Here is a 16,459-nt window from a genome sequence, read left to right on the forward strand (position 1 = left end):
ACATAATAAATGATATATTAAGGCATTTAAATGGAAGTTTTTTGCAATATTTTAATTTTTAAAGCCCAACATGTTGATAGTTGAAATTTTCCAATTTTAACGTCAAAATTTAACACGCAAAGATGAGTATAGAATTTAACATATTGTCTATAATGTATATATCCTATTGTTGTGAAACTTTGCAAGCAGTGTTATAATTTGTGTTAATAAGGCTTTGGTCATACCAAGTTTTTTTGAGATTTGTCAACTCTTTCTATCCTATTAGGTCCGAGACCACAATTGTCGTCCCATGATTTTCATTGTTCACGAATATAGTCTCAAGTGTTAATAGTGGGTTACTTGCCATTAATTTTAATACCCCTTCCATATTAAATATGGAAGGGGTATTAAAATTATTAATTTCTCCATGTTTAATGCCTCAAATTGCAAGTAGGGGGGTGAATTACACTGTAAAAAAAATTGGGTCCCGAATTTTAAAGGAAAGTAGTGAGTTGGTCCAGGTGAAAAAGGTTGAAATATAGAACTTCGGAAGCTGTCAAAAGATTTCAAGACGCCCTAAAGATAAAATTGTCCATATTTTGAGTTAGAGAAATAAACCGTTACACTTTTAAAGCAAAATAATATCGGGATGAAATTTGATCCGGAGGAAAAAATTTCACAGTAGTTGTTGTTATTTTTTTATCCGGAGGAAAATATTTCCCTGGGATATTTTTTCCTTTGCCGTGAAATTCTATCTGGGTAGATTTCTATTGAATAGTTATTAGAAAAAAACTTATCCTTTAAAAATACCATGAAATAATAATAGTGTATTTGAAATAAAGCGAAATTGTTAAAAAAAAATTATTATAATAGGAAATAATTTTACAAATTATTATTGGAAAAAATTCCTAAAATATTAAAGTCAATATGAAAATTATCATGAAACATAGGGAAGAAAGCCAGAAGTTATTTCAAAGATCGTAATTGTGAAAATAATATCATAATTAAATAAGTTTAGTGAAATACATGTAAAAGTGAGTTGTTTTCAGATCTCAGTACAAATATAAATTCAAAAGTAAGGTAGAAATATAGTTGCATTACTACTGTTAACAGTAATACAATAATTTGATTATGATGATATTTTTAACTATATAAATAGTTTTGTCTGGGGACAGAGATGTAGTTGTTGATTATGAAATCAGATAAATCATAGCATAACAATATATTGGAACAAAGTAAGGCATGTTTAACAGCTGGATAGTATTTACCTGTGAAATGTTATCTGTCTTATTAAATCAAGTTGTAAGTCATCTTTTTATATAAATGAATATAAAAAGACTAAGATTCAAGGAAAAAATTCACTATGAAATAGATTTAGAAATATACTATATTAATATCTTTAAAATAGAAATTGCTCATAATTACCTCCCTTTGATAAATTATGCAAATGTGTTTTACCTTTGTGAAACATTTTATAATTATAGTCAGGTATATATTAATTGTGAGTAACTTACATAGTAGGTAGTGGGACTCTATTTCACACGGTTCTGTGAAATATAGTACGGCAAATATATCAACCTGTGAAATATCATGCCTGGAAAAAAATTACTGGGATAAATTATGATAAATTAAAGCCATGTTGGCAATCATTTAAAATATTATTCAAATCTAAATGTTTTCTAATATTGCTTGTTGTGACGTGTTCTAATACCTTACATCAAATAGCCGTTAAAAAAACCGGCCTGTCATTGATTGCATTATGCTTACCTCCCTTTGTGAAAATTGGGACATCATTTGTCTGTTTCCATTCTTCTGGGATTTTTCCCTCATTTTATGGATTTATTTTCAAAAAGAATTCAAGGAAGGGGGATATTTCTTCCCCGAGTATTTTGAAAATGGCGGATTTCTATCGCTGGTACTTCTCATGTTGTCGGTCGTTTGTCGTGTCTCCAATCAGATATGGTGTTGTCATATACATTTTATTTCATTCTTTGGAACAAAAAGAAACATCGGACGTAAGTAAATAGCTCGGAAAGGGAACGGTCTGAAGAAACTCTTCACTTCTCAGACATTTATTTGTAAACATTCAGTCATAATAAAAACTCGTTCGTCATAGAGCTAAACTGTAAATATTGCTATCTTTTCATATCGCTTTAACCAAACGACAACTCAAAACAAGTAGGGTTCGACTTAACCTTTAAATATTTTAGCGAAAATCGATCTCAAATAGCGGTAAAAGAGGGACAAAAGATACCATAGGGACAGTCAATTGTCGTTTGAAGTTCCGAGACGAATTGGTACGAGCACATGTCAAATTAATCCCAGCCACGAAACTGCTCGTGCTAATAAATCTCCGGCTATACGATGTTAAAAACTGTTTCTTCTCCTGAATTGATTTACAGGAATCTTTTGCAACTGCAAATATTTTCTTTCCAGTTCCTTTCTCATTTTTCTTTATATATGGTTGATGAATTCACAGAAAGTACATGCATTCCATTAAGGAAATTAAAAAACATGTGGCACAACTTCCTGCATGTATCATTCCTGAAAAATATATGATAATAAATGTCAGTCTGTGCATTGGTTAATTAGATACACTATAAACTATTTTATTTGGAATATACAATTATTTTTTTAATTTATATTAGTAAAATATGATTGCACGTTCATGTTTGCCTTTATTCTTATAAATCACACATACATGTATACATTTCTAAAATGTGGAAACATTTCTTAAATGTGGAATGAGGGTGGGTGCCCTTTCTTTTTTTTCTTTTTTGCCTTCATGCTTTATCCTCCATTCTACACATCATTCTAGGTGCGTTTTAAATGACTAAACCTGTAAGGTGTATCAGACCACTTGGTCTTTGATCAAATGCAAATGATGATAAATATAAAAATTCTTATAAAATAAATACAACTAATATTTTGAGTTTGTAAAACATATTTTCTGTGAATGTATCATTGTGACTGTATTTGTTTTCTGTTTTCAATTCTAATTCATTTATGATGAATTGCTACCAAATAATTATTTACAAAATAATTCCCCCCTTTTGGATGCAAAACTAAAAATCCTCTTATGCATAGATGTCTTTCCGTTCATTGCAAAAATAATAAATAACTTCCAGTGGCAAAAATTCAAGAAAAGTCCAGCTTTATAAAAACTTTAGGCAGCATTTACCCTAAAAAAATGCTTTTATCATAAAACCACATAAACCCCAGACCATAATTCAGGAGAATTGAAGAAAAAAAAGAGAGGTGTTGGGCAGGTTCATTTATACAAGACATGAATCCATACACCTTATCTACCCAGTAAAATGTGTAAAGAGAATCTAGAGAAAAAACATAAAACATCTAACCATGTGCAGCTTTAATTTGATAACGAATTCACCAGTCCCATTTCTTTTCCTCGTTTCCACGCTGTTACATATGCATGATATGCAGGTTACATGCACTGCAGCTACTACGATATGGAATGGACAAAATGTTCCACGGCCTCCATCTTCTGGTCCAAGGTCGTATTTCCGTATGCAGACAGTACCACAGAGGAGAGTCATACATCTTGACGAACAGATTCTGCGCTAGGTGGTGAGCCAGAGCTACCCGTCGATCTTCTCTCTAGAATTCGTCAAACGAAAGGTCACTGTCTGTGATTGGACGCCGAATTTCTCCAACTCACAAAAACTTATATCATATGATCTTATAACTTGAGAATCATGTGTATAGATATAGGAAGATGTGGTGTGAGTGCCAATGAGACAACTCTCCATCCAAATAACAATTTAAAAATTAAACCATTATAGGTTAAAGTACGGCCTTCAACACGGAGCCTTGGCTCACACCGAACAACAAGCTATAAAGGGCCCCAAAATTACTAGTGTAAAACCATTCAAACGGGAAAACCAACGGTCTAATCTATATAAACAAAACGAGAAACGAGAAACACGTATATATTACATAAACAAACGACAACTACTGTACATCAGATTCCTGACTTAGGACAGGTGCAAACATTTGCAGCGGGATTAAACGTTTTAATGGGCCCAAACCTTCTCCCTTTTTCTGAAACAATAGCATAACATCACAACATATAAAAACATACGATAAAATATCAATTAGCAGACTTAACTCAATCAAAAAACGTATGATTACACAAAGAACGAATAAATTTGATCTGCGATATCTGAGTACAAATACACAGTTAATTAAATATTAGAGACAAACAGTCATGACCAAAAGGCTATCAAACAAATTCAAACACACTGAGAAATATTTAACCAATCAATGTTCACTTTAGAAAAAAACCGGTTTTTTATAATCTTGAAGTTTATACAAATGTTGTAAGAATAAGTGAAAAATTGAAGATATTACAAATAATCAAAGCTGGTATACAGCCAAGATCCATATAAATAAAAAATGACAAAAAAGCATTATAAACAGTATCAACAGGTCGAATTAACAAGAAAATACGATTTGAGAGTACTCGCAGTTACTGACAGCTAGTTAAAAGCCAAAACCAATTAATAGTAAAAAATCATGCATCAGAGACTAAAATCGACTAAAACACATCACAGGGATTTAGTATTTTAACGTCATTAATAGTCAAAGAAGACATGACTAGTGCAATGCCAAAAATAAATGTATCGACAGGTAGTAGTATAGTGAAGAGCGACTTCTATAGAAATAAAAGTTAACGTGGCTGTGTCCCCTATACATCTCGCCTCAAAAGGTAATGAAATTTAGTTATGTTTTAATTTGCTAATGACAAAATCAATATTAGTGCCAATGTGAACTATATTCAGAGATCTAATTACAATATTGGTACGATAACCCTTACTTATAAGTTTGTTAAAAGGTTCGATGAGTTTACAAGGATCACATAGTGATTTCCTCGCTTTAAGTACAATATTACCATAAAATTTAGGATGAGAAATACCATCTTTAATAAGCTTTCTACAGGTATAGCCAAATTTACTAATCAAATCTTTGTATCTATGAAAGAATTTAGTAAAAGTTTTAAGTAATTTATGGTATCGAAATCCCTGACACAACAATTTACCAGTGATGCATTGATTACGTTCGTTAAAATCTATGACATCAGAACACACACGGGCAAACCGAACGAGTTGCGATATATAAACACCGTATGATGGAGCCAAAGGCACATCGCCGTCTAAAAAAGGAAAATTAACAATAGGAAATGAAAAATCGTCTCTTTTGTCGTAAATTTTAGTGTGAAGTTTCCCGTTTGAAATTGAAATGTCTAAATCTAGAAAAGGACAACTGCTGCTGTTTATGTTAGATTTAGTTAAAGTAAGTTCGTTTGGGTAAATTTTTGAAGTATATTTAGAGAACTCTGGATTATTCAACGAAAAAATATCATCCAGATAACGGTAGGTATTTTTGAATGTATCAACCAAATGTAACAATGATGGGTCTTTACTGAGTTTGGTCATAAACTGAGATTCATAGCAATATAGAAATAAATCTGCTATTAAAGGGGCACAGTTGGTGCCCATAGGAATACCTACTACCTGACGATACACTTTATCGCCGAAACGTACATAAATGTTATCAAGCAGAAAGTTTAAAGCTTCAATCATATCCTCACATTTCCAGTAAGTGTATCTAGCATACTTTCCTTTTTCGTTACAGAAAAAGGCCTTAAACGAGTTACAGCAAATAAAATTACAATGAGATTTTTCGAAAGACCATTTTATCAAATACAAAAACTTTTTCTTTATAAGATTGTGTGGAAGTGTAGTGTACAGAGTAGAAAAATCATAACTGTCAACAGAATTGTAAGGACCATTGAAAGCATGTATTTTATCTAAAACCTCTAAAGAATTTTTAACACTCCAAAAATAATTAATACCATTATTTTCATAAGCTTTATTACAAAAGTTAATAACCAGTTCTTTGATAGTAGTAAGGGAGGTGGTTAGAAGCACTGATATATTAGTAGTAGAACACTTACTCGAAGCGGAGATGAAACGGAATTTAAATGGTTTTTTGTGTAATTTCGGTAACCAGTACATGGTAGGGACTTTCAAATGTTCGGAAGATGCTTTAAGCTGGGCAGTGGCAGTGGTATGCTTGTTAACGATTTGACTCTCTGTGGTGCGCACTGACCTGAATGTAGAGGAATTTATTATTTCGTTTTGAAGAACTTTCGTGTAGTATATGCGTCACACCACCACTACATTATTTGCTGCCTTGTCTGCCGGTACGAACACAAACCGCTCTGCGAGTACCTTGAGTTTGTTTTTTATTCTAGAAATGGGTATATCATGGTTCCTATTATTAATTTCAGAATTGTTTTCTAAATGAGATATTCGAATATCAACAGTATTCATAATTTTATTCAAATAACTGTCTAAAGATTTTTTATCGGATTTTTCACGTTTGCACCAATTTTTACAATAGGCAGACAGAGCGTCTTTAATGACCTGACGACACTGTTTCCAATCTATTGTAGATGGAGGACGGTATTTCGGTCCTTTCTTTAGAAAAGTTATGACTTCACGGTCATCGACTATGTTGAGGTCTCCTGTGATAACATGACCATAGGGAACATATTTAAAACTAGATGTTTCGCAATCTCAAGTGGAAGGAACATTATTTTCTATATTGACGTCTGTTGTAATTGACGTATAATTGAAAATCAAATTTCTGCTCGGTTTTTTATAAGAATACGAAATAATGGGTTGTTCTATATTATCAAAATATGGAGGTATTAAGCTATAGACAGAAGAGTCATTGAATATGCTAGACAAATTAATAAAATCAATACCTCTATTTATATATTTTAATTTGAGAAAATGTCGTTTACGATTTTCAGGTTTATCAATAATAGGAAAAAGCCTGTGATGACAAAAGGCTGTAATAATACGGGTGTATTCATAAAATGGGCTAAAAAAAGAAATTTTATCACACTCAAGAAAAATAGCATATAATTTACTTATAGGTATCTGACCCAGTTTGCAGTGAACTTTTAGACTACCTATTCATATTTTCGCATGAATTTATCCACTATAATAAACCGGCCTCTCTTCCGTGCGATCAGCTGTAACTTGTGAGTTGTTAACACACGTTATCAACAGGCTGTTACCATGGCAGTGACCCATAGATATAGGCGATATATCCTAAGATTATAACAACGAACCAGTCAGTATCGGAAGCCACCTTTAGTAAAATAATCTCGTGGTTTTTTTTTTTAGAAAAGCGTAAATATGAACAACAACGTAATTATGGTAAATATTAAGTTTGAATACTACTTTACCAAATTGAATAGAAAAATGTTTGGGACCCTCTTTAATTTTGTCACCATAGCAACCATTTTTTTCCTCGGAAACGGAGTTATTATTTGTAGAATATTGCAGTTTAAGAACTTTAAAAAATGTCCTTAATTGTTTCTTAACCGATAAGAAAATACTGCTGTCGAAGATCTTAAATGTCCTTAATTATTTCATAACCGATAAGAAAATATATAAAACATACCTTTACTCTAAAGTTTCAATAAACGTAATAAAAAATGCAACAAAGGGGTATGAGGGTTGGGGGGAAAAGGGGGATAGGTTTATTTTTAAAAGAAATTTGTAGATGCAGATCCTAGAAAAGATAATTGCTGCAAAGTTTGGTCGGATTTTGTTCAGAGTTCTTCATCTTATTATACATTTTTGAATGGTTTCCATAGTAACTGAAACTTTATATTTTGATAGTTAAGCGTAGTAAAACCTTTGAAAAATAAGCCTTAACAATTCATGGCCTGGTTATGAATAGAATCAAACTTTTTTCATAAAAAAACATAAATAATATTACATCGTGCCTGTAGTGTATGCCCTTATATTTTTACAGTTAGGGTTTTTTTGCTTGTGAGAGAGCTGTCTTCTTATTCAATTATCATAATTAATGATTTATGTTTTGTCTATCTGATGAGTTAAGCCTTTTTCATCTGATTTGTATAGTTCGTTCTTATGTTGAACTGTTATACCACTGTCCCAGGTTAGGTGGAGGGTTGGGATCCCACTAACATTTTTAACCCCACCACATTATTTATGTATGATCCTGTCCCAAGTCAGGAGCCTGTAATTCAGTGGTTGTCGTTTGTTTATGTGTTACATATTTGTTTTCGTTCATTTATTTACCTAAATAAGGCCGTTGGTTTTCTCGTTTGAATTGTTTTTAATTGTCTTATCGGGGCCTTTTATAGCTGACTATGCGGTATGGGCTTTGCTCATTGTTGAAGGCCGTACGGTGACCTATAGTTATTAATGTTTGTGTCATATTGGTCTTTTGTGGATAGTTGTCTCATTGGCAATCATACCACAGCTTCTGTTTTACATAAATTGGTTTCAGCTTCATTTCAGTTAAGATTCCAGTACAACCCAACTTTTAAATGTTTTGATGAAATATGCAAAGACATGTTTCTGAATTATGCAGTTTTGTGAAATAATCACATTTTTTCAAAAGTGCAAATATGTAAAGCATTGCAGTAGCTGAATTTGAATTCACCTTGACCAAAATTAAAAGAATATTGCGTGGGACTCTCTTTAATTTTATTATCATAGCAACGTATTTTCCCCTTGGAAACAGAGTTATTATTTGTACAAATCTGCAGTATAGGGACTTTTATGTTATAAATTGTTTCCAAACCTAAAAGAAATTACAAAGAAGCATATGTATGCATGTACACTAGTACTTTAACTCTAAGCTACCATCGTTCAGTATTGTTAACAAAAGTTTCCATGGTTACAAATATCACCAATGACAACCAAACAATCAATGACAATTAAAAGATATGTGATATGATTATTGTTATAATATTTGTACGTATGTAAAGAAAAATACATATACTACTGTAAATGATATTCAATTGTTTAATGGGAATATAAGTGCATGCTATACTTTGTTTCACTCAAAGTACTGTCTTTGCTCATTTGAAAAGGTTCACAAACTTGAATATATACAATGGGACATTTTGTTTAAATCTTTCATTGATTCTTATAAGTAAAATTGAGAGGTTTAGCTAGCTATAAACACTGGTTAAATCTACCATTTTCTACATAAGAATATGCCTGTACCAAGTCAGGATTACATGACATTTGTTATTCATTCGTTTTATGTGTTAGAGCTTTTTATTTTAACTTTTGTTTAGGGACTTGCCGTTTAGAATTCCTTCAATGTTTGATTGCTATTAATACGTATTGCAATGTGCATTGTGTTTAAATGTAACATATCAGTATTTAGTTCAATTATAATCTCAAATAAATCCTAATTCTATCTTATTTTTGAGATATAGTTTATGTGACGTCATTTTTGTGCTGTTTCAGAAATTCAAATGTGACGTTATTTTTGTGTCTTTTCGCCACTTCGTATGTGACGTCATTTTTATGACTTTTTGCGTTGAGGTCTGGACTAAGTCTAGTGTGTCTATTTTCTTTGTTGGTCTTTGTAATATGTATCCGAGTGTTGATTTCTGTAATAAGTTAACACGTCAGTTTTATCATGAATATCTTTTATATTCATTTGATAAAATTTACTGTTTTCAATAGCATAAATTGTTCCAAATAATAAACATGTTCTTATCCAAAGCAGAAAACCCTAGCCGTATTTGGCACAACCTTTTTCAACTTTTGATCCTCAGTGCTGTACAACTTTGAACCATTTTTTACTTTCGAACTTTTATATCAAGGCGTCACTGGTAAGTCTTGTGTGGACGAGGCGCGTTTTTGGCGTATTGAATTTTAAACCTGATACCTTTTGTTATCTATTATTCATGTGTTTCTTTGTCTAATACGTTCTCCTCTTTATTTGTATTGTAGTCCTGTAATATTATGTTGTCATTTTAGTGTTATATTTAACATTGCCATTAAAGTGCGAGGTTTGGCATGCCACAAAACCAGGTTCAACCCACCATTTTTTTCTATAAAAATGTCCTGTACCAAGTCTGGAAAATGGCCATTGTTATATCATAGTTCGTTTCTGTGTGTGTAACATTTTAACCTTGTGTTTCCGTTGTGTCGTTTGTTTTCTCTTATATTTGAGTGTGAATCCCAAATTCATGTATTTGGTTTTGATGTTATACTTGTTATTTTCATCGGATTTTGTCTAATGCTTAGTCCGTTTCTGTGTGTGTTACATTTTAATGTTGTGTCGTTATTCCCCTCTTATATTTAATGCGTTTCCCTAAGTTTTAGTTTGTTACCCAGATTTTGTTTTTTGTTCATAGATTTACGAGTTTTGAACAGCGTTACAAAATGTATACTACTGTTGCCTTTATTCGATATACATGTATTAGTAAATTTACTTTCTAATACAGCATTTGGTCTGGTTTTATTCAGAGTTATCAATCTGGAAATCATAATTAATCATGAAAAGTTACTCACTAATGATGGTTTTATGGTGTTTTGCTAAAGCAATTCTAGCTAGCATTTGTCAAGGTCCACATGATTATTTAAAGTATGGTTCTGGCAATATAGTTTCCATTACCATTTGAAATTGGCAAAATTCTCAATTTCCTAACGCAATTACTCTCACAATTTTCTTCCCAACAGCGAGAGAGTCAATTTGAAAATAAACTCATCATAGAAATCAGGGTTACGTTTTGTATTTTCACCAGACGCGCGTTTCGTCTACAAAAGACCCATCAGTGACACTCGAATCCAAATAAAGTTAAAAAGCCTTAATAAAGTACGAAGTTGAAGAGCATTGAGGACCAAAATTCCAAAATTTTTTGCCAAATACAGCTGAAATCTCATTTATAAATATAAGCTCACAAGCCAACAATAGAAACATTTGGTCAAAGCATTTCCAAACTAAAACTCAATGGCAAGGACGGACAGATAGACGGACAGAGTAAGAGAATATATATATAAAGTCATGCATGGTGTATTCAAAACACTTAACACATAAAATAGTCAAAATCTTTTTGTTCTTACTGTGCTTTAATCAGGATATTGAAGACCATATGTGTGCATTAACTACCTCAGATATAATGCACAGGTAAAAAGTAATCTTACATTTAGGGGCGGATCCTATATTTGAAAGGGGTGTAATTCGCTAAAAAAAAAAAAAAAAAAAGTGTTTCTCATTCCTTAAACTAGGACAACACATATTTCATGATATTTTGTGTAGTGTAAATCTGAAATACGTGCATCAAATTCAAATCATATAAATTATAACTGTTCTATTTATTTCTGCCAAAAAAAGTAATGCATTTTTCAATATCCAAAACGAATGAAATCTGATTTGTATTAGTTTTTGTGCTCAATGGAATTCATCATGATTTGTGAAATATTTATTCTCATTAGATGACTATTTTGAGGTCTAATTTAATGAAGATCATCTTCAAATATTGCAAAACTTGAGGGAGCTGTAGATCAATCAGACTTCGTTTAAATGGACATGTCTTACTAAATTATAATTCTGATACCTTTGATAACTATGCCGATGCCACTGCTGGACGTTTCGTCTCCGAGGGTATCACCAGCCCAGTAGTCAACACTACGGAGTTGACATGAATATCAATAATGTGGTCATTTTAATAAATTTCCTGTTACAAAACTTTGAATTTTTCGAAAAACTAAGAATTTTCTTATCCCAGGCATAGATTACCTTAGCCGTATTTTGCCCAACCTTTTGGAATTTTGGATCCTCAATGCTCTTCAACTTTGTACTTGTTTTGCTATATAAATATTTTGATATGAGCGTCACTGATGAGTCTTATATAGACGAAACGCGCGTCTGGCGTACTAAATTATAATCCTGGTACCTTTGATAAATTCATACTTTGAAAGGACTGAAATATTTAATCATATCAATGATTTTTGCTATCACTGTTTAAAAAACACATTTAATATTATTGGCTTTGATTACATCAACAGACACTGAAGGTATACGCGGTCAAGAATAAATAAGAGAACAAGTAAGGTAACACAAATATCTCCCCTGCAAACCCCGAGAAAAGTGATTCTACTAGTAAGTCTTCAGTGTTTTGCACGCTACTATTTATACGTTAAAACGAAAATTGATAATGAAATAAAAATGAACAGATATTTGTATATATAAATACCTAGAAAAAAAATATTGCATATCCTAGATTTATCAATCAAATACAAATATTTTGTTATTTGTTTATGGATTTATGAGTTTTGAACAGCGCAATGCCATTAAAGTGCGAGGTTTGGCATGCCACAAAACCAGGTTCAACCCACCACTTTTATTCCCCTGTAAAAGTGTCCTGTACCAAGTCAGGAAGATGGCCATTGTTATATTATTGTTCGTTTCTGTGTGTGTTGCATTTAACGTTGAGTCGTTTGTGTTTTCTCTTATTTTTGAGATATTGAGATAAGACGTGGCACGGTACTTGTCTATCCCAAATTCATGTATTTGATTTTGATCTTATATTTGTTATTCTCGTGGTGTTTTGTCTGATGCTTGGTCCGTTTCTGTGTGTGTTGCGTTTCGGTGTTGTGTCGTTGTTCTCCTCTTATATTTAATGCGTTTCCCTCGGTTTTAGTTTGTTACCCCGATTTTGTTATTTGTCCATGGATTTATGAGTTTTGAACAGCGGTATACTACTGTTGCCTTTATATATCAAGATATATTATTATATTTGGCAAAAAAATATGTTTCTCAGTCAATTATGGTGCTGACAAGACCAATGATATAAATAAAATAAAAGGGTGGAAAATACTAATACATTTAATTATCTAAACATGTTGTGAAACAAAATGATTCCATTTGTACAAAAATGGTAATGTGTTCTTCTTCTTCTTCTTCCGTTAAGGAGTTGATCTCATATTTGAGTGTTTTACTAACCCAGCTCGGTAAACCAGGAGGCTTCTCCATTGATTAAAAGTAAATATTAACAAAATAATTAAAACTGTATACACTGTACAATTTGGTAAGCTGATGTCTAGTTAGGATGCATATGAGTCCATGGCACACCGGCTAATGTGGCCCTGAACTCCTCGAGTGTTGGCGCAGCTGCTACTGTGTATGGCAGAAGGTTCCAGTCTCTTATAATAGAGCGTGGGAAGAAGGAGTTGTTGAATACTTCCTTAGTAGCTGTTATCTGTCTACGTCTGTGGCCACCCCTTGTTCTGTTGTCCCCAGATGTGTAGTAGATAGCTATGTGTATCTCCACTAGTTGGATCTCCACTAGTTGGTTCTGTATCGTGTAGCATAAGACGAGTCGCTGTTTAATTCGTCTATACTGTAGGGGATCCCACTGGAGTTGGTCTAATAGTCCAGTGACGCATCCTGGGGAAGCGTCTGTGTACTGGTTGTAGACAAATCGTGCTGCTTTACGCTGTACCCGGTCGATGTCTTTGATCAGGGTGGTTTGATGGGGGTCCCATACTGTGGCAGCGTACTCAATCGATGGTCTGATGAGTGCACAATAAGCTGTGTTTTTATAACAGATGGTTTGCATCGGCCCAGGTTTCTGCGGAGAAAACCGAGGTTCCTAGTTGCTTTCGCTGTGGTGTTGTTAATGTGCTTATTCCACTGTAGGTCTTGACTAATGGTAATTTTAAGGTACTTTCCGCTATCAACAACTTCTAGTTGGTGTCCGTGCAAGGTATATGCTGTTTGCAGGGTGTTGCGTTTGTTAGATATCCTCATGACTGTGCACTTTGCTTAATGGAAACACATCTGCCACTTGTGTTCCCACTCTTCCAAAGCAGTGAGGTCTCTCTGTAGAGTTGCAGCATCATCAGGATTTCTATTTTTTCTGTACACCAGGCTATCGTCCGCAAACAACCTTACATCTGAAGATGTACAATCTGGCATGTCATTGATATATGTCAGGAATAGTAGTGGACCTAAGACTGTCCCTTGTGGAACTCCTGAAATTACATCTAAAGGAGATGATGTATGTCCTGCTATAACAACTGACTGGGTGCTACTGCTTAGAAAGTCCTTTATCCAGTTTTAAACTTTAAACTTTGAATACATCTAGTATATGAAGAAAAGTTCAAAAGCACAATCAATTTTGACTAGAAAGTGACACAAAACAGTTACAATAAACATGATATTCAATATTGAGAGTTACCATCGTTCGGACGAATCACTGGAATCAAGCATTGAATTTGGCGTTGCCGGAGTCTGTGTAATTCCTTATCCCAAGCTTATGTAATTAGTTTAGCGGGATTATGAATACCCTCACGAGTACAAGACTACTAAGTATGTCCCATATACTCAAAAGGGTTCAAATTTGGGCAATGAAATAGTCATGGTTTCCCGGTTTAAGTAGTGTAGTCTATCACTGCACGTGCGTGATGAGGTCTTGTGTTGTCATCTATATTCATGGTCTTGTCTGCAGACGATGGTTGTCGATATGAGGCACTACGTGGTGTTCAGGGTTTCTCTCTGGTACCGTTTGATCGTTCAGATTGCCTACAACAGTTATTAGAGTAAGCTTGCAGTTGATGGGGTGAAACATCTTAATTCAATTTTCATTTGGTAACTTGTGTCACTATCCCAGTAGTCAGCACTTTTTGGGCTGGCATGAATTATCTTTGATATGGTCATATTCATAAATTAACTGTTTACGAAACAATTGAATTTTTGAAATACTAACGCTTTCTAACTCAGGAATAGATTACCTAAGCTGTAGTTGGCAAAACGTGTAGTAACTTTGGTTATCAATGCTCTTCACTGAGCGTCACTGATGAGTCTTTTGTAGACGAAACGCGCGTCTGGCGTAACTATACAATTCATCCTGGAATCTTTCATGAGTCTATTTTGTGTCTTTGTAATTTCAAAAATCTTAAATTGTAAACTCTCAATTTGTAACTTGTAACTGAGTGATTTCAAAACATTTTATTTGTAAATTCTCAATTTGTATATTGATGTTTTGTAACTTGTAACGTGTCAATTCGTTAAATGTTGATGTGGTAAATGTCATTATTGTATTATGCTAACGATCATTATGTAATTTGCGCATGTACAAACGGATGGTCGACACAAATTATAGAATTTTACTTATTCACTCTGTTAGCCCTGGGAATACGTCCACTTAACTGTTTATTCTTATTTATTTTATCATTGCTCAAATATAGTAGTCGGTTTTGATTTTTTTTTTAATAAACAAAATTTGATGAAATTTCAAACCGTTTAAAATTAAGAAATGCATGTCTTATCTTACTGCAGTTCTAATTCCTTTTCCATTTTTTTTTTTAATTTATTGTGGCTATGCTTATCTGGCGGATAGTTGTCTTATTGGCAATCAAATCATATCTATGGTGTGTGTCTTGTGTACTTTTATTTGTCTGTGTATCTCTTAAATCTTTAGCCATGCCGTTTTCAATCAATGAGTTAAACTGTCACTCTGGTATCTTTCGCTCCTCTTCTTAATATTTCTATACCATCTGGTTCCGTTGAATATATAACGTATCTATAATACTAAAATTACGAAGTCCAATTTTTCAGCCGTCATCACGTAAAAACGACGAATCAAAGAATTCAACTTTATATATCACTAATATAGTACAAAGGTGTAGATTGAAAATTACACCACTCCAGGCCCTTTTGTTTTCCACGTAATTAATATTGCCAATAATTAAGAAGTTCCGGATCGAGTTCGATACCAATACCAATAGTATATTCACCTGTTACCTATTACCTTATCTGTACGTTCCGCATCTGACAGGCGCACCACCAAACGGTGTATTCAGGGTAAATATGCTATATACACGGGTCATAATCACAGGGTTGACACTACTAAATTGTCAAATAGCTACCTATTGTAGTATTTTAATCAGTAAGACTTTCTAAGATAACAAGGAACAGTTTTCAATTTGTTAGTGGGCATACATGACGTAAAACAGCGAATCAAAGAATTCATCTTTATTTATAACTAATATAGGACAATGTTGTTGATTAAAAAATACTCCATTCCAGGACCGTTTGTTTTCCAAATAATTAATATTACCAATAATTGATAAGTTCCAGTTCGTCGGGTTCAAACAGAAAGATTTGAAAGCAGAGAAAAACTGTGTATCTTATAATCGGCATGACTTTATCAGATGACAATACTAATACTAAAATAAGGCTTGCGCATAGTTATATACCTTAATTCAGTAACGGACCTGCGATATCACGGGTGTGTTCTAGTGTCATTTATAAAATTAGTCACGTTCGCTTGTTGTACAAATAACTATAATACAAGTTTGATAATTAGCATAAAGGTAAACCAACCAATTTGATGTATTCAATGAAAACGCGATCAAATTACGTACTAATCAATTTTTATTTTTTTTGTATTTTAGTTGTGTTTAAGGCTAGGGATAAGTAATCAATCTTTAAAATAGGAACACAATATAAAACAGTCAATACACAAATATGAAATACAAGTACCATTCTATAAAGAATTATGAGAGACTGTAAAACAATTTCTATATAAAACTAGTTAAAATACATACGATAATTAAAATAATTTCATTTTAAGAATATAAAAAGGTATTTCTTCTAC

The 16,459-nt window shown here is 32.9% G+C and overlaps 1 protein-coding gene across 1 annotated transcript in view; it reads left to right on the forward strand.

The window, feature by feature from the left end:
* LOC134697643 (cytosolic phospholipase A2-like) overlaps positions 1-16,459 on the forward strand; it is a 204,509-nt gene that overhangs the window by 130,733 nt on the left and 57,317 nt on the right. The gene's annotated exons all lie outside the window — the stretch shown is intronic.

The sequence above is a fragment of the Mytilus trossulus genome, chromosome 14 (genome assembly GCF_036588685.1).
Source record: "Mytilus trossulus isolate FHL-02 chromosome 14, PNRI_Mtr1.1.1.hap1, whole genome shotgun sequence".
NCBI lineage: Eukaryota > Metazoa > Mollusca > Bivalvia > Mytilida > Mytilidae > Mytilus > Mytilus trossulus.